We start from the raw sequence: 27,651 nt of genomic DNA on the forward strand, positions 1-27,651 counted from the left end.
AAAATTTTGATACACATTATAAAATTCTTGAGCATTCTAAAATTCACAATCAATATTTATCATTGGCATCATCAACTAAAATAACAAAAAATTGTTCTTTTAAACACATAACATACACCCTTGGGGGTGGTCTATAGGCCATTGCCTGATCAACTAGCTTCAAGGATTTATTCATTTGTTGCTTCTACTTTTCTAGTTGCTCTTTTAATGATTCAATTTCCCTCTATCAAATAGTTCTTTTTGCATCTGGTCTCTCTCTTGCTTCCAAAAAGCTTTCTGAAAAATAAAATGATTTTATAGACCAAACAATATTGACTGATTTGTTGATGTCAAAAATTCTTGAGTTTTAGATTTCATATTTTTCTCTCTGGCAACTTGTTGGAATGCTAGGTATACCAAGATGATTTATAAGGTATAAGAGAGACATTAGAATATTTAGGGATTGATGGCACAATAGGTTGATCATTGCTAGGTTCTTTTTCTGGAACAATAGTAGGATTTGATTTGCACATTTCTTGATTCTCTTGTGGTGTCTCCTTAACAGGCTTAGTTTCATGTGTTTCTATGTTTTGGGGTTCTAATTGTATAGAAGAATCATCTGGGACATTTTCAACTACTAACTCTATATGAGACTTTGGAATTGGGGCATTTGGTTTTTTAATAGAAGCTGGAGATACATGACATCACATACGAGGGCTTCTACATATAGGAAATTCTTCAGCTTCAACCACTTTGTGGGTCCATTTTGGTTTAGACATGACTAGAGTAGATGCTATAGGATTAGTTGCTGTAGGAACATACCTCTTTCTTTTTGTTACCTTAACAGAGGGATTTTGTACTTCCTTTTCAAGGTTAGGTCTAACCTTATGCTTTCCTTTGCCCCCAAAAGAATTTGACATATCATCATCTAAATTGGGCTTAGTAGACTTATCAAAAGAGGGTTCTTTTTCCATCTTAGCTCGATTTTGAATTGGCTTTATGATTTCTTCCTCATTTTCTAGGTTTTGAGGAACACGGTTGGCTTGCGGCTATAAGGTCTTGGCTTCAAAATTTTTTTTCCATGAAATAGGGGAGGAATCCATAGGAGATATTTCAACTAGAAGCTTAATGAGGGCATGATGGGAAACAAACATAATTTCCCTTTCCTTTTTGAGTTTCCTTAGCACTTATACACAACATATTATAAAGAAAGTTTGGAACATTGACTTGCATGTTATGCCTTATGCAACTAAGCAATTTAAAATGATGAGCATACTAGTTCAAAAACCTACCTTCATAGGTTAAATATCTAATAATGTGGGTTACTAACTCTAGATATGGAGGTGGAAGAGAAATCCTCTTACATCCTTGTTTTGTAATGTCCAATTGAGGGTCACCTTGCTGAGTGAACTGTGCCCTTGAAGACCTGGCATCATGTTCATTTGGATAATGTTCCCCAATTGTTGGTAATCTTGTAACCTATGCTATCCTTTCCTTAGTAGCAACCAATCTTAATCCCCAAACTGAGGCTTCCCCTTCATCAAATGTCATCATGAGCTACATTTCCACTTCCTCATTGATTTTGTTAATTTTAAGAAGTAATTGAGCTAGCCACAAGCATGAAATTGCCAAACTACTTCAATGTTCATGAGTAAAACATTATGAATGACTGGCTCATACCTCTTTAGCTATCCCCCTATCTTCAAAATGTCTGGCTTCCACTCTTGCAACTGTGATAATTTTTTCCCCTCTTACCTCTGCAAATTCCCTCTTTCTCTTAACTTCAAAACTAATCTTTATGAAAAATGAAAAAAAATGTCATATGTGGTTACCACTTCTCATAATCAAGACCCCTTAGTTTTTGGCATGTAGAATAATGATACATTAATGATGAAAGACATTGAGACTAACTCAAGGTATTTCCATAATAACTCTTAATCCTTTCAATCATGCCAAGTACATGAGATATTTTCCCAAAAATCACAATAAAAGGTATGACAGATATAGAAAGATTTTAAAAATTAATGAAATGAAAATTATTAGACTGTCGCCAAAGTACATCCTTTAATGTAGACATGACTAGGATAAAATGGAGATGACATTTGGAAATTACTACACTTTCTTGGCCTCCCACTCAAATTTGACAAGTATCCTTAGTTTAAAAATTTTGGCATGGGAAGGAGAAACTGGCTTAAGTCTTATATGATATATATAATGCAATATTAGATATAAATATTGAAACCTATATTCCAAAAATGAATAAAGAGTAAAAGAAATTGTTATACCTAAAAATTTGAGAGTGTACATCTGCATGTAAGTTGATGAGGTGGAAAAGTCCAATGACCACAAAAAGTGCTGACAGTTTTGTTTATTGAAAGCAAGAAAAATAACTTGTGTGGGTGATGTGGAGAGTGGGTGGATGGTAGATAGAGAAATGAGATGGGTTGATATAAAGAAGGAGAAGAGTGAATAGAAGAATGGGGCCTCATATTTAAATGAGGTTTTATTATGAAGGTTCCAAAAATTCTGAAGAAGATTGTCATCTTCTCCTACATGAACTATGTTCAAAAGAGCTAGTGCACTAGTTGGTTGGAATTTCTATAGGAACTATGCTTTAGTCTATGGCTTATGATAGAGACATAGCCTATGGCCATTTACAAGTAACTTAAACGAAACAAGATCAATGATTGTCAGTTACATTGCACCATTGTCAAATACATGCTAAATTTCATAAGGCCCTAACCATCGAGTCTACAATTTCCATGGATTCTCTTTGAAGTAAGAAACATAGAGGAGGGCTCAATCTCTTGGTTCAAATTTTTTATTCCTAATATGTGCATCATGTCACTACTTTCAATACTATTGAATATTTTATGTTCTTTCTAAAGCTCTCTTTCAAATTTCATCTAGCGAATTCAAGTGGAGTAGTGTACAGTGTCTTGTGTCAAATTCAATGGGCAACATTTCTACTTTACCATAGAAAATATCAAATGGAGTGAATCCATTTTTTTTCTTCCATGTGGTCTGATATGCCCAAATAGCTTCAATTAATCTACTTGTCCCATCCTTCTTGTGTATTTGCACTATTTTAGTCAGAATGGCTTCTAGTTCTCTATTAGTAACCTTTGCTTGTCCATTTGCTTCAGGGTGATAAGGACTAAATTTATGGTGCCTAATGTTGTATTCCTTCATAACATCAATGATCAAGTTTGATGTAAACTGAGCTCCTTGATTTATGGAAAGTTCTCTAGGCACTCCACAATGGGTGAATATTTCTTCATATAGGAACTTAGCTACTTTCTCATATCTAGCATTTTGCATTTCTCTAACTTCTACCCATTTACTTACATAATCTGTACATACTAAGATGAAGGATTTTCCAATTGATGGTGGATCAATTGGACCTATGAAGTCCATGCCCCACTTATCAAAAGGGGTTACTACAATTTTTGGAGTGAGTGACATCTCATTAGTTTTGGTTGGTCATCCCATCCTTTAGCATTTGTCACAATTAGTTGTATATGTCATTACATCCTTATGTAATGTTGGCCAATAATATCCTATTGTAAGCATCTTTAGTGTTGTTCTTTTCCCTACAAAATGGCCTCCACATGGTTCATCATGAAAAATATGTAGTATATCATATATCTCATCTTCCCTAACACATCTCCTCATGACTTGATCTGGTCCTACATAGAAGAGATTGTTATCTATCTAGAAATATTGAAAAAATTTCTCTACTAGCTTTCTCTTTTGTTTATGAGAGAAGTGTGGGGGCATTCTATTTGTAGCAAGATAATTTTCAATGTCTGCATACAATGGTGTATGAGTTTCTATATGGAACAAGTACTCATCTAGAAAGGTGTCTTCAATTAGAGTTGGATCTTCATCAGCAATGGTCAAACTAGACAAATAATTTGCAACTATATTGGATTTTCTTGGCTTATCAATAATAGTAATATCAAATTCTTGTAACAATAAGATCCATCTTGCTAATCTACTAGCAATAGCTAGTTTGTTCATTAAATACCTTATAGCTGAGATCAGTATGAATAAAAAAAGGATATCCAGTCACATAATGTCTAAATTTTTTCAATGCATAGACTATAGCTAAATGTTCTTTTTTAGTTACTATGTAATTCAACTCAAGTCCATGCAAGATTTTACTTATATAGTAGATAACATTCTAAAGATTAGGAAGATTTTTTCCTAATACGTCTCCTACAACATAGTCTAATGCATCAATATGAATATGAAATGGAATTGACCAATATGGTCCCTATAAAATTGGTGCCATGGTGATGAGTTTCTTAAGCTATAGGAAGGCTTCATTATATTCGAGTGTCCAAATAAATTTAGCTTCCTTAGTCAACAATGTATAGAAAGGACTAGCTATTTTGCTAAAGTCTTTTATGAAACACCTATAATATATAGCATGAACTAAAAAAGATCTTACATCTTTTGGTTTTTTAGGTATGGGAAATGTTAGAATTACCTCTATCTTAGCTGGATCTACTTGTATTCCTATAGCTGATATGAAATGACCAAGTACCACTCCTTCCTGCATGAGCATGAAGCACATTTCACTATTAAGTGCTAGATTATGTTCTTTACATTGGATGAGAACCTTTTCAAGATTCATCATAGCTTATTCAAAGGTGACTCCAAATGTTGTGAAATCATCCATATATATTTCCATACAGTCATGTGATATATCAGTAAAATGTTGATTATAGCTCATTGGAATTTTGCAAGGGCATTGCAAAGGCCAAATGGTAAAATAGAATATGAAAAGGTACCCCATGGGAATTTAAATGTGGTTTTTTCTTGATCTTTAGGAGCAATACTTATTTTATTATAACCATTGTACCCATCTAGAAAAGAGAAATACTTCTTTCTAGATAGAGTGTCTAGAACTTGATCAGTGAATGGTGAAGGAAAGTGATCCTTTTTGGTTGCCTTCTTCAATTCTCTATAATCTACACAAATACACCATTTACATCACTTTTTAGGTACTATGACTAGGGGTGACACCCATCTACTATCAAATATAGGATAAATAAAACCAGCATCAAGCAATTTTTGCAATTCAGTTTAAACTATTTCTGTAAGGGCTAGATTAATCCTTCTCTAGGGTTGACAGAGTGGTAGGAACCATTCATTGATTTATATTCTATGAGTACATAGTGTAGGACTCAACCCTTTCATATCCCCATAATCCCATGCAAAAGCCTTTTCATGTTTTTGAAGTAACTCTATTAACTATTTCATCTATGTGGAAAATAATTTGGGATTGATGTGGAGATTATGACCTTTTGATAGCTCAATAGTAGTTGTAAACTCAATTATAGCAGCTTCAAATATTGGACTTGTATCTAATTCACATGGTAAGAGTTGATGAATAATATCTTGCTCCTTGAGTAGAATACAACTCTCATTACATTCCTCATATGTGGTTAATTCTAACACGAAACTATCAGATACATCTTTTTCTACCACATAAGTGTTAGTAAGAATACTTTAAATTATTCAATCCTCTTCCTATAGCTTTAGAAGATATTTTCTATGTAACATCATAATTTTTGCTATAGAGTTTAACTCTTCTTCTCCATCCCCTAAATTTGGCCAGATAGATGTGCTTAAATCTAGTTGTGGTTGTGCTGGAGCATATAAATCAAACTTATTTGTTGCTTGACCATTAGATATGGTCATATTCCCTGACCTACAACTTATATTTGCATTAGTTTTAGCTAACCATGGTCATCCTAAAATGATAGGGTAACAAGATAAATTAACTTTGGCAGATAGAATCATGAAATCTACAGGGTACTTTAAAGAGTCCAGGGTTATGACTATGTCTTCTATCATCCCATCAGAAGTGATAGTAGAACTATTTGCAAGTTGCAAAATTGTTGAAGTAGCCCTCAATCCCTCTATTTTCAACTTCTTTATAGTATCCTTAGTCATGATATTTATAGCAGCACCAAGATCAATTAAAGCATTTTTAATAGACTGACCATTTATAATCACATTCACAACTGGACTTCCTAGATAATAATATTTAGGAATGATTAGTTTCCTAACATAATGCCAACCAACTTTCCTACAACATGGACTATAGTTGGGTCCCTTTTCTTCCTCCCAAGCTTTTTCAGGTAGGCTTCTTTGATGGCTTTTCCATAGATAAGAACATCTTTAATGGCTTAGAATAGGGGTATTTGGACATGCATATTCTTTAACTTATCAATAATATCAAAAGATTATTCCCCTATTTGTGCAAGTTTACTTTGTATGAGCTTCTCTAGAAAAGGAGGCTCAACTACCAGCTAGGCTTGAGCTGAGCTAGTGACATTAGTTGGGTCAACCTCTTTAGAAACTACATGTTCTAATGCTGCCAGAGTACCTAGTATTTTAGTTATAAGAGGCAATTTAGGGGCTGGTGAGGTTGTACTAGATCTCAAATGTATATTTGCAACATTTAGAGTGTAAGTAGGATATTGCTCAGAATCAACAGAGTACATGAGTTGTTGTGACTATTGGTTATTTGGATTTGGCTAAGGTTGTGGAGGTAATTGGGTCTACTTTTGAGGTCTAGGACTTGTAAGTGGTGGTATTAGTTTAGGTTGTTGGATTGGAGGTGGTAATTGTGCATTACTAGTATTTTGATTAGGCCACTGTTGAGGTCCTCTCCATTGATTTGTAGATTTCCAATTCCCTTGGGGTGGTTTCTATTGGTTATGTTGATTCTACAATTGATTATTCTATTGTTTTGGCCAGGTATATTGGGAATTTTGAGGCCATTGAGGCTGATGTGGATTATTTTGCCAAGCATTATTCCAATTAGGTTGACTATATTGTGGAGGACCTTGGGTATTATGGTTTTTCCATTGATTACCATATAGATTTTAATTTTGCAAAGGGTTCTAAGGAATACCTTGACATTGGGCCCATGGCTGGCATTGAGCAACAAAGAATACTTTCTCATCATCTCCCTCTATCTTGATGTACTTAGCTAGAAGATGTTGGTTTTCCACATTAGCAACCAATTTGCATTAGCAATCTTTCTTCTACTTCTGACATTGTAGGTAGTACTCAACTAATTTTACCTTAGCTTCTACATGTTTCTACTTTGTAGTCATTGTGTTGAGATGTGTAGCGACATCATTTATAATGTCTTTTTTGAAATCTAAGAGAAGATTAGAGATCTTGAGCTTTGAAATGCCCTGACTGATTCCTTTAATAGTTGTAGTCTGATGTCCTTTTCCTTTCTTCATTGTTGATCTTGAGTAATTAAGAAAATTTTTCTTGAGGTCATCCTAAGAATATTGATATACATCTCCTCCAACCATCAAGTCTAATGCTTCTAGACAACTATTATTCATACCTCTCAAAAACACTAGCTTTTGCAAATCCTTGGACAACACATGCTGAGGGTTCTTCTACACTGTATACAAGAAATGTGAAACATAATCTTCCAATGTTTCTTCCTCCTTTTGTGACATTCTAAAGATATCATCTCCTCTTGAATCATTTTCTTTGTAATACTCTTTATATTTGTCCAAAAATAGAGTTTGCATTTCATCCCAAGTACCTAGTGCATTGGCTCCTAAACCCATGAACCATCATAAAGTTGACTCTTTTAGTGTTGTTGGAAATAATTTGAGCTTATGGGCATCAGTGTTGTGTTCAAAGCTACAAAAAAGTATGTCAAACTCAAATAAGAAGGTATCAATATCTTTAGTTCCAAGCCCATAAAACTTTGGAAAAAAATTTGGAGGTATATTTTTGAGATTAGCATTGGTTATAAGGCTTGGGAGAGGAAATGGAAAAGTAGGTTGTGCCATTATTGGAGGTATTTGATTATGAGGTTGCTATTGAAAAGGAACATTGGGCACTAGATTGTTAACAACTAATGGATTTTGAGTAGTACTATCAAGAAAACTGGCCAAAATTTCAGCACAAGGTTCAAGTCCACTTGTATCCAAAGATTCTATTCTTGAGGACAATTATGTAGGAAAAATAGGGCTTGCATCCAAAAAATACAATGCAACTTCTTCTTCAATTTCTTTGTTCAAATTAATAGGTTCCCATGGAAGAAATCTCCCATATTCATCTCATTTTCTACCTCTTCCATGCATGTAATTGAATTGGTGACTTGTGAATCAAGCACTAAATCTTCTGGCTTCTAAATAAAACACTAATCTAATAATAGAGGACTCATGAAGGTTCCTAGTTTGACACCATCCCCGAAAATGATGCCAAAACTAGAGGTTTCCACAATAGGTCAAGATAATCATGCCATTATTCCTCTCACAATGATGCTATATCCATTTTAAGTACTATCTATTCCATTATGAAAATACATTTGAATTGTCAATCTAGGGATGTAGGAACTAAAATGGGTCAGAACAGTATGTGTACTAAGTTTCTTTAAGAGTATTAACACCTATGCTACAGGAAAGTAAAATACATGAAAGGAATCTATATTGCTGACATAGAATAGTAAACTTAGACTATCAACATAGAACTATGGAAACTATAGAAAAGAGAATTCTAATCTAATTAACAATTCAAACATCCACTATGATCATTTTCCACAAGTGTTGCAGGAACTTTCATAGTAATTATGTTGTAGGACTATATAGTAAATCTATCTTAAACAAAAAATTGCAATAAATGAATCTACTCTACATAAATCTATTCCACCTCCCTAGTGGGCCCCCTTGGTTGGCTTCAACTAACTAAGAATACAATAGGTAGTCCAAAATCACTCTTTCATTAGAACTCTTCTTTTGTTACATTACTAAATAATTTGTAGAGATCAAAAAATAACTTTAGAATCCTTTTCAACTCACTCTAAATTTTTTGTATTTTTTCCCCATATATATAGAGGATTCAAACTTATTAAAAGCATAACATAAAAGAAATTGGGAGCAAACATTGTTAGAAGAAAAATGCAAAATGTCAACCATGACTTTAGAATATTGATTAAGCAATAGAATAATGGTCTATAGATAATTTAAGAAGTTGGGTCTCCTAGAATAACTCCTCTCATAGACGTAGCTTATCACCTGGAACTGACTTGTACTTCTCATGCTATGACTAGTCTTCATTACTCCTTTTTAATATGTTTCTCTCCACTCTTTGCACCACTTCTCCATTTTGTGAAAATTAGAAACATTCGAACCATATACAAAACAACATTTCTACTCTCATTCAAATATTAAAACATAGCTTAAAACATTTATATGAAATATTGCACTTTATATATAATATTAAGCAAGGTATCTTATATCCACTATCCATAGGTTTAATAGGTTCTAGTTCCATTTAGCATAAGTTCATAATACATTTAAAACAAATATATTGGAAATGTTTTTGACATGGCTCAAAGAGTAAGTTCAGACTATGTAAAAACTAGATCAAGTTTGAGACATTAATATGCCTCATTAGTGCTAGTGGATGTAAGGAATGAGGTATGGTATGACAAAAGAGCATGGTTGATTTGCAGATGCCAATCATGATAGGAATCATTGAGAACCTTCTTTAGAATTTTGAGTAAGGTTTTATTGGTTACCTCTATCTGAATGTTTCCTTGTGGAAAGTATGGGATAGTAAAATAGTGATGGATGTGTAAATAGGAGTACAATTCCTCCATATTAAGGTTTTCAAAATTTTCCTCATGTTCTAAAAATATAGTGGAACTTGGGATACAAAAACACCAAATAATGTGGTAGAGGATGAATTTAGAAACTTGGACTCCCATGGCACTAACAAGTAAAACTACTTCAACCCACTTGGTGAAATAATGAGTGGTTGTGATGAGCCATTTATATCTAACAAAATATGGGGGTGTTATTACCCCATCATGCAAAGGGCCATGGTGGTAGATATTGTGTTGGTGCATGTATTAGATTAGTGTGATCCTAACATGGTAGAGATTTCTTAAGAAAATCACAAGAATCATGTTCTAATATGGGCCAATAATACCCAACCCTTAAGAATTTCTTAGTTATGATCATTCCACTTGTGTGGGCACTGAAAATCCCATCATTTACTTCCTTTAAAGCCATATCAGCCTCATTTGAGTCTAGACATTGAGAAAGAGTATTATGATAACCTTGACAATATAAGGTGTTTTCCACAATAATGTAGTAGAAAGATCTATGAATGAGCTTGAGGTGTTGTTTTATAATATGGGGGGAGATGATATTTCCTTTGAGGTAAGCATTAATTTCATGATACTAAGGGGATTGGGGACCAACTAGAGTGCAAACCATCACTAATTCATCATTTTCATAAGTGAGATCATGTAATTGTTCAACTAGGAATCAATACTATGAAGCTTCATGTGGAATGTCCATGAGTGAGATGATAGTAGCCATAGCATCAAAAAACTTATTTTGAAGCTATGTGATCTATGTGAACTAGATCTTGGTAAAGTGTTCTTTCATATTTTCAACCATCTCTTTATAGGGAAATAATTTATCATCTTTTTTCTTATACTCATCCAAGACATGTTTGATGATATGTTGGGAATCACCAAACACTTTTAATTCTATAATATTCCATTCAATGGTTGTTCTAAGTCCTAAAAATATTCTAATATGTTGATTGTGCATGGAAACCTTAGTTTGAAGGGTTTAGGAATGTAATTAGCTCAAGGGGTGGCCAAAAAAATTATTGCTCTTGATCCAGTAGATGTATAATATCCATCAAAGTAAAGTGTCCACGGAGATTTTTCTTCTATCAAAGATAGATATTCATTTGGAAATTTTGTAATCAAAGGATGGTCATCTACTAGAGGTGCATGTGCCAACTAATATCAAAAAGCTTATCCTTTCACTACTTTCTAGTCTACATAGTGGATGTTAGACTCACTGGGAAGCATGCCCCATTTTCTAAGATGCCCTATGAGAGCATGTACTTTAATGGGTCAATTTTGGAGATGAGATTTAATATGTGACTAAGCATGTAGTGGAAAAGTTTTTGAGTGGTAAGGACCACTATCAAATAGGCTTTTCCATAGGTGAATAGTTAAGTTCATAGCCAAAAAGAGTATGGCTTACATATTATATAGCTCTCTCTTTTCCATTATCATTTAGTTGAGCTAAGAGTGCCCTAAAGGTTGTTGGCATAGCTGTTATTTATAGGACCAATGATTAACTTAAAACTAGTGGCATTAAGATTGGTAGATTTTCTAGATACTTAAGAGTTTTAGAGCTATGTTGATAGATTGGATCCCACTTGAAACTTTGGTTCTTTTTTAGAAAATATGTGAATGGATGAAACTTGAATACAATTTGTGAGATGATTATGTGCATTAATTTCCACTTTCCTTCTAGGATTTTTAGTTTCCTAAGTTTCCTATGAGGAGGCATTCCCATGATAGATTTTACCTTTTTGGGGTTGATCTATATACCTCTCTAAGAAACTATGAATCGTAGAAGTTTCACTAATGTGACACCATAGACACACTTTTTTGTATTCAACATGAGATGTTAGTTTTTTAGACAGTCAAAGGCCTCTTCTAATTAATGTATATGATCTAATCTATCAAATAATTTGACCAATATATCATCTAAATAATCCTAAAGAGTTTTGTGGATTAAGTCATGGCAAATAATTATCTTGTCTCTCTAATATGTGGCCCCAACATTCTTTAATCTAAATGATGTCATGTAGTAATAGAAGGTGCCCCAAGAGGTTTTGAATATTTTCTTATGCTAATCTTCTTTTGCAATGTAGATCTGGTTATATCCTAAAAATTCATCCACAAGTGACAACATCTCATATCCAATTGTAAGGTACACAATCATGTCTATATTTGATAAAGGAAATTCATCTTTAGGAAAAGCCTTGTTGAAATCTCCTAATTTGGTTCAGATTTTGATATCATCGGATGGTTTTGTAATAGGGACCACATTGGAGATGCATCCCAACTAACAAGGCTACCTTAGGGTGCATCTTTCTCAACCTTTTCTTTACTAGATTTTCCTTTGGATATACAACCAAGTAATGTAGAACTGGATCTGGATCTAATCTTGACATGTCTTAATAGGACCATGTAAAGAAACCAATATTTTCTCTTACTACTTCAACAAGTGCTTCCACTTTGAGTACTGATAATGATGTGGAGATGTGAATAAGCCTTAGGATCTCTAGTCTATTGATGTTGATCAAATTTGTTTCCTTAGTGATGATAGATGATACTTCTGGTCTATTGTCTTATAAAGGAAGGATGAAATCTCCATCTTTAGGTTCATTTGAGAAGTTTTCACTATCGGATATATCCTTTATTATTATTTATTTTTTGATTAATTATAGTGGTTCCCCAAGGGAGTTTTCACCAATAGACCCTTTGATTTTATGATTTGTTTCTTTATTTTCTCTTTTGTGACTAGAGATTTTCTCCTCCCTAAAGTATCCCTTTGGATGTCATTCATAGACATTTATATACTTTGACTTTCTAGTGTGATGCTTCATCTCTGATGAATCTTAGGAGTGCAATATCTCTTGAAAATTCATCAATATGGAGTATGCTAGGTTGGTCCCAATCAATGAGTTAAGGATGTATAAGTGGGGGGTCAATGAGGTGAATGGATAGTTCAAAGATGATAAATATCCTCCTAAGTAAATGTCATCAGGGGTATCGCCATAGGATCTCTTTTCTACTTCTTCTAGGATGTTTTTTATTTCCACAAGTTCATTTTGAATGTTAAGGAAAGTGTGGTTGTTCTTTGTTGTACCCTCACTTTTGGGTAATCCAAAGCCAAAACCTTTATTTATTTTTAATTTATTTTTCATATTCTTCTATCAGTTGTGTAATGATTTTCTCTTATTAGCTAAGGCCACCTCCTTGATAGTCTCATTATTCTCTTGCAAGGTTATGGGAACATGGATATTTGTGTTTCAAAGAGTTAAGGAGATATTTTCCCTTAGGAGGTGGTTCTTTTTATAGTCATGTTCTTATGTTTGGTACCATTTTTTTCCCATTTAGTATGCCATTAGACACAAATGCCCACTTTCCCATATTCTTCTTTTATGGGGTGGTGTTCTTTTTTCTTTAGTGTGATGGGCACCCATGTGTATCGAGGTCAAGTGAAAAGGTACCAACTTCAAATGCATATGTGAGGTTATATTCACCACATCCCTAGTGTTTTATCATAACAATGAATAATATGGAGGTGAGGATGACATGTAGATCATGGAAAGTATTGGAAGAGATGGTGATGGTAGTACCGATTTCAATTCTAGGACAATGGTTGTTGAAGGATTCTTCTACTATAATATAGTAGGCAAAGCACTTCATGTTAGTATAGATTATTACCTCAGTGACATGATGTGAAAATTTGATACATTGATGATTAGTAGACAAAACTATTAAAAATATAAGAGGAGTAACTAAGAGGGTAGGGGTGAATTAGTTACCTCTAAAATTAATCCCAAATCCCTTAGATGTTAGTACAAAACAAACTCTGAAAACTAAACTCTATTGATGCTTGACAAACACATGGAAAAATGTTGTAACTTGGTAAACATTGAAAATACTCAGCAAATACTTAACATGAAAATCTTAAGATGTTATCTGATGTTACTATTACTTTAACTTAGGTGCAAAACACATAAGATAAATAGCATAAAAAAATTTGACACCAAGATTTTATGTGAAAGCCCAATTTAGGAAAAACCACCAATTAAAACTAGTTACTAATTTTAACTCTTCTTGAACTAAGCCCTATTAGGAGCCAACCCTATTAAAAGTTACAACACACACTATTAGGTGTGACCTTGTCAGGAGAGGCTTTGTTTGAGGTCTTTGGAAAATTCAATAGAAATGCCACCTTATTAGAGGATTTAGAAATAGCTATTAAGTCAACTCTATTAAGAGATTTAGATCACTACTACAATGCTTAGAGAGTAATAATGAGATGACCTCATTTTGGATGCAAATGAATTGCTGATTATAGATCTTAATTCTAGCTTGTATACTTGATCCTTCTTGATCAAATGTATCTTTTCAGCTCCACAAGGATATTATGCTTATCCTTCTGGTTCACTTCCTCTTAGCATCATTAAATCTTCAATTATCTTCCACGCATGACTTTTCCTAATTCTCAACTTGACCTTATATTTATATCTTTCATATTGTCAAGTCAGCTAGAATATAACTTAGAATAATTAATATTCATCTCCTCAATCAACTAGAGCCAATAGACAATTCAATTGAACTTAATATGCCAAAACATGAAAATCCTTTGTTAGTTGACCCTGCTCGATAGAGACTAACTTAGAGCAATTTCCTTGTGTTAACCAAGTGAACTTAGATAACCCTACAAATTCAAAAAGTTCCTTTGGTAACCAAGTGAGCCTAGTTGATACTAGTTCCATCTAATATTTCCTTAATGAATCGAGTGAGCTCAGTTAACACTCAACTTCTACAAACTTTCATTTGGCACTTGAGTGAACTTGGTAGACACTGTCTTTTGAACTAGGAAAACTCTGGAATGCTCAGTAGACATAGAAAGTTATCTTGAATGCTTGAGTGAGCTTGGCATACACTAACTGGAAATGATATTAAATTTTGTGTAACATCAAAGATATTACACAATTAATCAATTGTTCCAACAATCTCCCTCTTTGGTATTGATGGCAACCCAACATGTCATAATGCAATGAAATTTTTAGAGCAAGAATAAAGTAAGAAATTACCCATAGTTTCATTTTGATTCTCATCCATGAGGAATAACTCTATTAGTGTGAACTCTTCCTTTCTCAAGTTTCTCCCTCTATCAAAAAAATCATGTCTACTAAAACTTCTTCTAATAGCAAACTCTAACTTTGATATCAGACCAAGTTCATTCTCCCTTTCTATATCTCTTTCTCTTTCTATTTACAAAATTTCTATGAGATATGTTAGCAAAATTCTCCCTCTTTGACATCTCATGCCAAAGACAATATTTAGTGAATATCAATTTACCTTAAGTATTGATTCATTTGCAATATTTCCTTGTCAATACTTCACCAACTAATTGATCTTCAACATACTCTAGTTGATGCATCACTAAAATTCATTTAGTGAACTTCAGATAAGGGAATGACCTCCAGCTTACCTCTTAGATATAGAAATGCATCCTTAGGTAATAGCTTGGTGAATGTGTCTACAATTTGTTCTTTTGTATTCACATATTCCAATCTTACTTCTTTATCTTGAACCAATTCTCTCAAGAAATGATATTTTATAGCAATGTGTTTTGTTTACGTATGCATCACTGAATTCTTTGATAAATTGATTGTAGTAGTGTTATCATAGAACATAACTACTAGATCCTTGATCTCTATCTTCATACCTACCAATAGTTGTTTGAAACAAACAATATTAGAACAATTAACTGCTACTACCACATATTATGCCTCTATTATGGACTAAGATATACAATTATGTTTCTTGCTTATCCAAGACACTATCTTTTATCAAGAAAGAATGCTCCACCATTGGTGCTTTTTCTATCATCAATACTTCCTGCCCAATCAATGTCTATGAATACTTTTAAATCTAAGTTTCCTCTGATTTTGTATTGTAAACCATATTCTTCAATACCTTTCAAATATCTCATGATTCTTTGATTTCCATCATATGATCTTCTTTGGAATTTGTTGAGAATCTTGCCACCATATCAACTACTAATGCAATATTAGGCCTTGTATGCACTACATACTATAATTTTTTAATCATTGATCTATATGTGGTCTGATCTAGCTCTTTGGAATCATCATTTTTGTAAAGCTTATGTCTAGTAGACATAGGGGTTCTAATAGGTCTTCAATCTTCCATTCCAAATTTCTTTAGTATCTCTTTGATATATTTAGATTGGGTAATGTAGATACCATCTTTCTTTTGTTGGGTCTACAATCCAACAATGAATTTTATCTCTCCAAACATAGACATTTCAAATTCTTTACTCATTTCTTCTAAAAATGCCTTGCACAAGTCATCATTTCCTATGAATATAATGACACCCATGAATATTTCTACCAACACAATCTTTTTGTATGATCCTTCTTTGATATACAGACTACATTTATCATTTATTCTTTGAAAACCATTCTATATCAAGTTTTTATGAATTCTTTCATACCAAGTTCTGGGAGCTTACTTGAGACCATATAATGCCTTGTATAATTTGTAGACCATGTCTCTTTTTGTAGGATCTACAAAAAATTCTAGGTTGTTCTGATGCAAGAGCATCCTAGGAGTAAGGGCAATCTTCATCACCCAAAAAATATTTTATTTTCATCCATTTTTATTTTTATTAGGACTAGTAGACAAGGTGGTTACTATTTATGGGAACTTTCTATTTTTAGTAAGTTTGTCACATGAGCTTAGAATGTTCTCATTTTCAACATGAAGGTTTATTTTAGAGACATAAGCCTACCATTAAAATCCCATTGCTCCAGCTTAAGTATCAGAGAAGTTATTGCAGATTTTCAGTAGAAAAAATTGTAGAAAAATCTTCAAGCTAACCATTGGAGGCCTTATAGTGCCTGAATGAGTTCTGAAAACTCAACAAAAGGGCACTAGTGTTTTTCTACACTTATAGATCAAGATTTGGCATTTCTAAAAAGTGGTTATAATAGTCAATAGGAAAAATGGTTTGTGAGTTATGGCCTTTGAAAGTTGGCCTAGCAAAATTTCTAAAATAATTTGTCAAAGATGTATTTGGCCAACTCTATGTGTATTGTTAGGGCCTGTTGGCCCTAGGTATTAAGTTTGAGCATCTACAACCTTCCTAGGTGGCATAAAACTACCTATTTAAGAAAGGTCTGAACATTGTCTAAGAGAGCTCTGGGTGATATTTTGTTGCACTATCTTGTAGATTACTATAGTGAAGGTGCCCATTTGGGTTATCATATTGTAATTGAGAATTCTATAATTCTGCATTTGCAGTGATAAGAAGAAGTCCATATTTTGTTTATTGCATTTTTTGTTGTTTCTTTGTTTTTGTTATGAGTTTATGGTATTAAGGGGAGTCCCCTGCATCAAGTAGTATTAGAGCTAAAGTTCTTGAGTGTGCATATAGATCACTGATTATGAGGTAGTTCGCACTAAGACCATGGTTTGGGTTGAGCATGTAGACAGATCACCAATTATGAGGCAGTTTGCACTAGGGTTTCAACAGAAGCATGAAAATGCCTCCATGAAAAGAGCATGGTGAAAGAGGTATAGATGTTACACCTAAGGGTTTCTGAGCCCTCCAAAGGAAAATGCAAGTGTTGGAAGAAAAAATGCAAAGAAGAATAAATCTTCCTATAAGAGAAAAAAGTGAGGATGAAGACAAAGTAGAAGAAAATGCTAAAGCAAAGGTAGTTCTAAATCCAGAGGAAGAGAGGCTTTTTAGGGCCATCTCCAAGATTGGAAAAAGACCTAAGTTTGAGGTTCCCACATTTTCAAGAAATATTAAACTAGAAGAACTGATTGATTGGATCAATGAACTATAGGAGTACTTTGAGTATGTAGATATTAAGGATCTAGATAGGGTCAAGTTTGTAAAGGAAAAATTGAAGGGACATGCAAAGATCCGGTGGCAAGAGGTTTAGTTGGAGCAAAATAGAAATGGAAAGGAAAAAATCACCAAATGGGATTGGATGATAGCTAAAATGAAGTGACAATTCATTCCTATGGATTATGACCTTGATCTATTAAAGAAGATGCAAGGAATGAAGCAAGCAAAAAATTCTATTCAAGAGTATACTGAAGAGTTCTACCGAGTTCTCATTAGAACTAGCCATGTAGAAGCTGATAAGGAGAAAGTCACCTATTATCTTAATGGGTTAAGACCAAACATTCAGGATGAGCTAAGTCTAGTTTGAATGAGAAATATTGAGGAAGCATACCAGTTTTCCCTAAGAGTTGAGGATAAACTGAGCAAAAAGTTTGACAATAAGAATAGTGGAAGAGGTCATGGTGGAAGATCTAGTGAAAAATATTATGGAGGCCATAATGATGATTAGAAGAACAAGGATAAGGCTAGAAGTAGCAACCAGAATCAAAGGGAAAACAATTCTAATCTCCATTATTAGATTAATAGAGATCAGAGAGGAAGAGGTAGAGGACAAGAATCTGGAAGAGGAGGCTTCCATGAAAAATGTTCTCACTACAGAGGAGAAGGGCATAGAGCATTTGAATGTACCCAATGCCATGGAAGGAAAGCTAAAAGAATAAAAGGTTAGGCAAGAGTTGCACATGTTGATGAAGATGCTAGATCCTTAGATTCTAAATATGCTGAAAGAGGAGAAGTCCTAGTTAATAGAAGAGTCCTACTGAGTGGTGAGGATGAACTTGATCAAAGAAGGAATTTTTTTCAAAGAAGGTGTAGATGTGAAGATAAGTGTTGTGATTTGATCATTAATGGTGGAAGTACTAACAATCTAGTGTTAGAAATTATGGTCACCAAGTTGACATTGAAGAGACAAAAACACTCACATCCATACCATATTGCTTGGGTGCAAGATGACCACAAGGTTATGGTCAATGAGTAGTGCTCAGTGAAGTCCAAGTTTGGGAGCTACTAAGATGAAGTACTATGTGATATCATACCTATGGACATATGTCATATGTTGTTGGGTAGGTCATGGTAGTTTGACAGACATGTTGTACATGATGGGCGAACAAATACCTACACTCTAACTAAGGATGGAGTGAAACATAAGTTGAAGCCGTTGAAGGATAAAAAAGAAAAAGGTATGTAGTGCTACCAGAATATGTTTTTTTGATGGAAAAGAGTTTCTTAAAGATATGAAACATGAGCATATGCATTTTTCTATAATTCCTAAAGATAATAAAAAAGAAGTAGAGGAGGTACCTACAAAAGTTGCAAATATGTTGGAAGAGTTTTATGATATTGTATTAGATAATGTACCTGATGGATTGCCCCCAATGAGGAAGATCAATTACTAGATGGATTTGGTTCTAGGAGCTACCTTGCCAAACAAGGTAGTGCATAGAATGATAGCAGCAGAAAGTGAAGAGCTAAATAGACAAGTTCATGATCTCTTGTAGAAGGGGTTGATTTGAGAGAGACTAAGTCCATGTGTTGTACCAGTAGTGTTCACACCAAAGAAGAATGGATAATGGAGGACGTGAATAGATTCCTATGCTATCAACAAGATCATTATCAAGTATAGATTTCCTTTGTCAAGGATGAATGATATTATGGACTATTTGAGTAAAGCTCAATATTTTACAAAGATAGATTTGAAGAGTGGGTACCATCAGATTCATATCAGAGAAGGTGATGAGTGGAAGACTACTTTCAAGATAAGGGAAGGACTATAAGAGTGGTTAATCATGCCTTTTGGGCTAACCAATGCACTGAGCACTTTCATGAGGCTCACGAATGAGGTACCAAAGGAGTTTCTAGGTAAGTTTTTCTTTTTTTACCTAGATGATATATTGATCTTTAGTAAGAAATTGGAGGAGCATTTGATTCATATTTTTAAGGTGTTTGAAGAGTTGAGGGAAGAAAAGTTGTTGATAAAACTAAAGAAGTAAAATTTTGTAAAGAAGGAGTTGGTGTACTTGGGATTTGTAGTCTTAGGAGAAGGTCTAAAAATGGACCCAAAGAAAGTGAAGGCTATCCTTGAATGGCCTACTCTAAGGAGTGTGATAAAGGTAAGATCTTTTCATGGACTAGCTACATTTTATAGAAATTTTATATGAAGTTTTAGCAGTATTTGTGGACCCTTGACTGAAACAATGAGAGGAGATAGGAAAGATTTTAAGTGGACTATAGGATTAGATAAGAGTTTCAATCTATTGAAACAAAAAGTTACTAAGAAGCCTATTTTAGCACTTCTTAATTTTAACAAGGTGTTTTAAGTAGACTATGATGTTAGTGGTACTATAATTGGAGCTATTTTGAGCCCGGAAGGTAGACCAGTTGATTATTTTAGTGAGAAGTTGAATGATGTAAAAAGAAAATATTCTATTTATGATCTAGAATTTTATGCCATAGTTCAAGCATTGAAGAAGTGGAGACACTATCTTCTTCCTAAGGCGTTTGTTTTATATACTAATCATCAAGCTTTGCAATATTTGAATAATCAAGGAAAATTGAACCAAAGGCATTTAAAGTGAGTTGAGTTTTTGCAAAGTTATACATTTGTTTTCAAACACAAAAGTGGGAAGTCTAAAAAATCTACAGATGCTCTTAGTAGAAGAAATTTTTTTCTAACATAAATGCAAATAAAGGTGGTTAGGTTAAAGGAACTTAGTACATTGTATCTAGATGATCTTGATTTTGGTGAAGCGTAAAAGGCTTGTATAGAACCTATTACACTTGACAGGACAAAGTGGCTAGATTTTATGATCCAAGATAATATGTTATTCAAAGGAAGCTAGTTGCACATTCCAAGAAGTTCAATGAGAGAGAACCTCGTCAAGGAGAAGCATAGTGGAGGATTGGTAGAGATAAAACTATAGCTTTCATTGTTGAAAATTATTACTGGCCATAGTTATAGCAAGATGTGACAAATTTTGTACAAAGTTGTTGAGTATGTTAGATGGAAAAAGGAGTGAGAGGATGTCAACATGGATTTTTTTCTTGGATTACTAAGGACATAGTGTGGGCATGATTCTATTTTTGTGGTGGTTGACAAATTTTCAAAGATGGCACATTTTATCCCTTGCAAGAAGACTAGTGATGGTGTTCATGTAGCTAAGTTGTTTTTTAGAGAAGTGGTGAGATTACATGGTCTATGAAAGAGTATAGTTTTAGATCAAAATACCAATTTTTTTGGGTATTTCTAGCATACATTTTGGAAGAAGTTGATGACATATTTGAAGTTCAGTTCATCACATCATCCATAGATTGATGGACAGATAGAAGCAGTGAATTGTAGTTTGGGAAACTTGCTGAGATGCTTGGTTGGAGATAAACCAAAAGGATGGGATATGATTTTACCATAGGTGGAATTTATGTATAATAATTATATCAATAGGAGTACTAGTAAATCACCATTCCAGATTGCATATGGGAGTTGTCCCAAAAATATTTCTAAATTGAGAAAGTTGGATAAGGGAGAGATAAGTAGTGCTGAAGTAGAAGATTTTGTTGAACATTTGAAGAACATCCATGAGGAGGTGAGGGAGCACATCATAAAGATGAATACACAATATAAGGCTAAGGGAGATTTGAAAAGGAGATATAAGGAATTTCAATTTGGAGATCAAGTCACAGTTCATTTTAGAAAGGAGCATTTTCCAATAGGTACATATAATAAGCTGAAGATGAAGAAGTTTGGACCATGCAAGATAGTTGTTGTGGTATCCACAACACATGCCCCATTCCTCACTAGGAATGGGAACCCCCTACTTTCTTCCGACTCTTGGACTCATAGTTCGGGAATCAGGAGAAGGAGAAAGTCTCGATTAAATCAGTTAGAGTAAAAATTGAAAATCACAAAATAAAAAAAATTTTAAAAACTTTTAAAAAAATAAAAAAATTGAAAATAAAAATTTAAAAAAAAAACAAAAATTCCACGCGCGTGTGCATATCGAAGCGCACGCGCTTTTTAAAAACAAGGAAGGAAACAGGGTTATAAAACCTCCCCCTTCCCCCTTGTTATTGTCATTTCTTCACTTCATTTTTCTTAGAGCTGAGAGTGGAAGGTAAGAAACCTTCCCCCCCTCCATTCACATGCTACCACCACATGCCTATAGGGTTGCGCGCACATGCCGCTTCGTCGCGGTGCCCTTTTTGGACGTGCGATGCGTGCAATCACTATGCACGTCGCTCTGCCGCGGTGCCCTTTTGGATGCATGGTGCGCATGGTCACTGTGCGTGCACTTCTTTTTCACAGCGCCCTTTTGGACGTGCGACATGCGTGGCAGCTACACACACCTTTTGGGCTGTGCACGCAGTTGTGACACCCTTTTGGATGCGTGGCGCACACGGCCGCTGCGCGCACATTGCTCCACTGCGATACCCTTCTAGATGCCCACGTGCAGACTCTGCTACACCCTTCTTGGCCCACAAACGGCCTCTGCCTTTGCCCTCCTCACTTTTTAAATTTTATTTTTTAATTTATTTTATTTTTATATGATCTAAAAAACCCAAAAAATAAAAATAAAAATTAAAAATAAAATAAAAAATAATAATAATAAAAAATAAAAATAAAAATAAAATCACAAGAAGTAAAATAAATTTTAGAATATCATTTTTTTTTTTTTTTTTTTAAAATGTTTTATATGTATCTAGTGATTAATCATTTTTTTTTCCCTTTGTGATGTACAGGTAATATAATCAAATGGCATCCACATCCAGATCAATAGCAAAGCCAGTTGTGTACAAGTTCCAAGGCATAACCTTGAAGTCATGATTGCACAATGAACACTTTGAGATCAAAGACACAGAACTTGGACACACGGACTTGGGATAATTTTTGAGGGTTTGTAACAACCCAACTGAAAGATCTTTTTTGAGATCCGCCTTAATCCGATCTGGATTGGTAAATGCAGCATCACATCCTGGGACTATTTAGTCAGCTGAATTGATTTTGACCTTATCTCAACATTTTGTTCCCTAGGAAAGGGTGGTAAAGAGCATCACTGGAGAAGTGGTGTTAGATCTACGACCTGATAATATCGAGAGAGTTTTTCACTTACCTAGAGCTGATCAATTTATCAGACTTTCATATGAAGTAGCTGAGAGGTGGCATAAGGATCATCACCAAGAGGCCATGGACATCATATATTCCTCATATTTCATTAAGAAGCCATCTCGGGGAAAGACAATCAACAAAGTAGATATGGCGCGAGGATACATGAAGGATGACATTGGATATTCAATCATTCTTCTGAGAAGAGTTATGGGATTGCCTATAGTAGGTCATCTCGCTCCATTCATGGTTAACTTCATTGAAACCATCAGACACACAAAAATGCCACTAGATTGGGCCACCACACTTAGTGAGAACTTGTGTGATCAGTTGCAGACAATAAAGGACAAGAAGAAATTTTATATGACTTCTTATGTGGTATATCTACTTGTAGCAAGAGCCACTAACTATCCCAAATGGTACAAAAAGGGCAGTATGTAGGACCCTAACACATGGTCGTATATAGTTTATCCTTAGCTAGCTAAGAAGAAGCTCTCACCACAAAGCAAAGAGTACAGGATTGTGAATGATGTCTTTATCTTTGTCATCATTCGATTCATCGAATGTGATTATGGAAAGAGGTTATCTGATGAGGCCAAGGCACAGATCATAGCTCTCAGTGCATATTTTATCCAGTTTTGGACATTCACATACATTTGGGTTGGTGGTGCATCTATCCATCCAAAGAAGCTTCCAAGGTACCCAAGTGACAAGTTGGTTCTAATGGAAATTTCTTGGTAGATTGAGTCAACTTATGAGAGGATCAAGAAACAACAAAGACCTTGTTGGGATTGGCCATTTGTAATAGGAGCATACCAGGTAAAGAGGAAGTAGGATATCCTGACTTTCAAGTGGGAATGGGAGAACTATCCCCTCGAAGAATATAACTCTGGCAGGAAAAGAGTTCTACCATGAGGACACCATTGAAGATCATTGGATGAATTCCACAAATGACTATGACATTCGTATCAGGGACTATTGTAGAATGACTTTATATTTAGCAGAGAAGGCTCTCCATCCTAGATGAGATAAGGCTACAAGATTTGCAACAGCTACTGGATCCCTTATTCAATATAGATAAGGTTGGTAAGAGGCCCATTCTGAATGCAAAAGTTGATAGGGAGGAAGGAGATGATATCAATCATTGAGAAAGACATGTTATCAGAATGACAAAGAGTTGGATCAAGAAACCCTTCCCACTTGATTTGATTTCGGACACAGTGATATTCCATGCACATGCTCACCCAAAAAGGGTAAAGGGGAGGAAGGTCACAATTCCTATCTTTGCGCTCCAATCTCCTATCAGGCCAGAAATAGTCTACCAGCTTGATCGTCTAGTGGGATATTACCATCCTTCAAAGAAGATGAAAGGAAAGAGGAAGAGAGCCTCTCCTCAAAGGATCTAGATAGAGCATGTTGAAGAATAGGCCCCTGTACAGCAACATGAATCTACTTCCCAAGACCCTCAAGATCTTGCAATTTCTCATATCCAGATTGATTTTCCATTACCTCCTATTTTGTCAAGCCAATAAGAAGAAGGATAGATTCCAAAGACATCCATTCATCTGATACATGAAGAACCCGCTTCTCCTATGGTTCCACAGAAGCAAAGGATGGTTAAGGTTAGAATGAACAAGAGGCAGAGAGTTCATAAAACATTAGTGCCTAATCCATCTCTTCCTAAAACCATTCTCGAGGAAGAATTAGATGAGGATGAAATAGAGTCATATGGGGAGGAAGAAAAAGTGCCTTTAAAAGGGAGAACTCAGTATGCCAAAGCCACAGAATTCGAAAGAAATAAGAATGTCACAAATACCCCACCAACCACCCAAGCTGAAATGGTAGAGCTCTCTTCTTTGGAAGATGAAGTACAATGATGGGTGAGTGAGAAAAGAGATCTAGGTGATGATATTCTCTCCATTCCAAATTTTGAATTCATGCCAGTAGGTACAAAATTGGTTGGAGATAAGATTAGAGATACTACTACAGGTGAATCTCAATAGCAAGATTGGAAGCAGATGCCACCTGAGACACAAGGTCCTCATCCAACGCCCCCATCTTCACCTCAAGCTCTGATGGTAGATAAGGTTTTAGTGACACCTCCACCTCTGAGTTTAGAGGAACATGTTTAGAAAGGATCATCATTACAAGGAGAACCAGAACCAAGGACTACTAATGAGCCACCAAAAGAGGCATAGGTAATGGAATGTATATAACAGCCTTCCCAGGAAGTTGAGGATCAAACTATGGGATCTACAAAAACTGAGGCTATAGAAGAAGAACCCTCTCAATAGGAAACTCCAAGAAAAAGTGATAGAGGGAAGGAGGTAGCTAAACACATCCCTTCATCATCTAGAGCTAAGGTTAAAGAAAGACATATCCCGAGATGGTTGCGGAAGGAAATAATGAGAAGTGCTAAGCATCAATTCTTTGCTTCAGAGGATGCTATTTGTGACATTGCAGAGATTTTGAACAAGACTAACTCACCATTACAAGATGCAACACCATTTTCATTCATTACCACTACTCGGAATCAGGACTTATTTGTACAAGTGGCTCATTCCCCGAAAGGAACAGATGAAGAAGTTGTTAGCCTTCAGGACTATGAAGTAAAGGATATCATGTTAGGGAAACCTACATGGGATACCTCTCGAAAAATTATGACTATGGGAGTCAAAGAGGTTCTTAACCATATGGAACATGATGAGATTGAAATTAGAGCACTTCGAAGGCAAGTTGAGATCTTGAAAGGATATCTAGCTGAAGTTATTGGCCCTCTTGATTCTGAATGCCTCGAGGAGACTTTGACTACCATTCTTAAAGAAGGGGAAGGTGTACAGCTCAATCCATTTCTAAGAGCTTGTCAGGATTAGCGAGACAACCTTGAGGATAGGGGTATCACTATAATTACAAGAAGTCTGAAATTATTGCATGCTACACAAGACAATGTTGATAAGATCGTGGCAATTTTGAGGCAGGACTTCAACATTATGCATTCATTAAAAAAATAAAAAAATACAAAAAATATTGTTCTTTTGGTGTGATATTTTGAGATAGCAAACAAATTTTACTTGATTCCAAGGTAAAAGAGTTTTTGGAACCAGCAAAGGCCTCCTCATGAATATTCACATTTATCTTCTACTGAGTGGACTTTGGTACATCGTAAGACAAACACTGAACCTTGGAGTGGATCTTTAAAAGGTTTTTCTTTTCAAGAGAGGAATTACACTATGGATTCTTGCCATTGACCTCGTGCAAAATGAACGCCCAAAAAAAGTGGTGCTAGAAGGAGGGCCGTACAAAGAACATAATATTGGAGACAAGAAAGATTTGATCAAATTTCAAAAAATTTGCACCCTTGCAATAATCTACACTATGTAAAAAGTTCAAAAATCACTTTTAAAATTTTCAAAAATTCAGGTCCATAGGTCCACAGGTTTGCAAGTCTGTAGGTCCACAAAATTTAGAAGAAGAGAGGAAGTGTACTTCTGCAGAGGTGTGCTTTTCTCAGAATTGATACAAGCTAGAAGATATTGATCATAGATCCCCATTCTAGCAAGCATTAAGATCTTCACCAAGTGCCCAATAATTTCTAGAGCTTACTCATTTTTGCAAGCCACATAGTGACAAAGGAATACCCTAAATTCAGCCACTTCCATTCAACATTTCATCATCTTCTCCTACTCTACCACCCATCCAACTACCAGGTGGACCTCCACATATTCCAACACTCCCATCACCATTCCACCCACCTTTAGGTCCACAAAATCCTTTGATGGCCTTTTTTGCAAATGCAGTTGATTCACCCCTTAGTTTGAGAGGTGCCCTCCATGACCTCCCTAAGAATCTTGAGAAATTTTGTCCAAGGTTTATTTATGGAGAAAAAAGAACTGCCAAAGATCACGTCAAGATTTTTAAGGAAATTTGCAACTGAAAACAAATTACCAATGAAGATGTGGTTCTTCGTTTATTCCCCTACTCTTTGGGGGAAATTGCCTTCAATTGGTACATGAACCTTCCACCAGGATGTATTGGAGATTGGAACACTTTCTAAAAATCATTTTTGGAACAATTCAAAACATTCATCAATCTAGCAGTGATACATCAACAATTCATATCAATAAAAAGGGACCCAGCTGAAACAGTTTCACGCTTCAATCATCATTTTCATATGGCCTACCACAAGTTGGAAACACCGTACACAATTTTAGTTGAAGCTACCATCCAAGTTTATTTCAATGCCATGGATCCTCTTACTGCAATTTTTTTGAGAAGACTTCCTGCAACAAATATTGACACATTGGACAAAGTCTTTGCAGAAGCAATCACGTTCACAAAGCAAGCTAATCCTAATGGAGGGGGAATGATGCTTCCTACGCAAATAGTTCCTACCATGCCAAAGGTTCCTATGGGAGCACCAACTATACCTAGTTAGTTCATACCTATGAGCCCAGTTCCATTACAATAGGTACCCACTCCACAAACTCAAGCAATAACATATCTAGGGTATGAGCCCCCAAAAATAGCCTTCTTTGAACAAAAGGCGATGGTTCCTATGGAAGTAGATAAAAATCTCCTTTCGAAAGTTGGTTAGATGAAGAAAAACATGTCACAAATGAACAATGAATTGACTCATCTTAGATTGTCTCAAGGACAAAATAACAACTTCCAGAGAAACAACGTTGGCCCCTACAACAACAATTTTGGTCAGAATTACAATAAGAACTTCAACAATAACGGTAACAACAACACAAGAAACAATGAGGGAGGAAACAACTTCAATCCTTTTGATTGAAACAATGGCTTCCAAAGACAAAACAAACAATGGAACACTAGACCAAATAATGGAAGCATTCCTGCTGATAAAAACAACATTCAGTATGCCAACATTAATTAGTATGATGATAGCCAAAATATGCCTAGCAACGATGGTGCATACTACAATGGTAATCAGGATGTGAATCAAAACCCACCAATGAATGATAATCTGCCTCCTATTCAATTCAATGCAAT

The 27,651-nt window shown here is 35.0% G+C and overlaps 1 pseudogene; it reads right to left on the reverse strand.

The window, feature by feature from the left end:
• Positions 1–21,810, reverse strand: part of LOC149563170 (serine/threonine-protein phosphatase PP1-like) — a 70,733-nt pseudogene extending 48,923 nt beyond the window's left edge.
• Between the last annotated feature and the right edge of the window lie 5,841 nt (positions 21,811–27,651).

This window comes from Cupressus sempervirens, chromosome 4 (genome assembly GCF_028749045.1).
Source record: "Cupressus sempervirens isolate cs-2001-9-10 chromosome 4, ASM2874904v1, whole genome shotgun sequence".
NCBI lineage: Eukaryota > Viridiplantae > Streptophyta > Pinopsida > Cupressales > Cupressaceae > Cupressus > Cupressus sempervirens.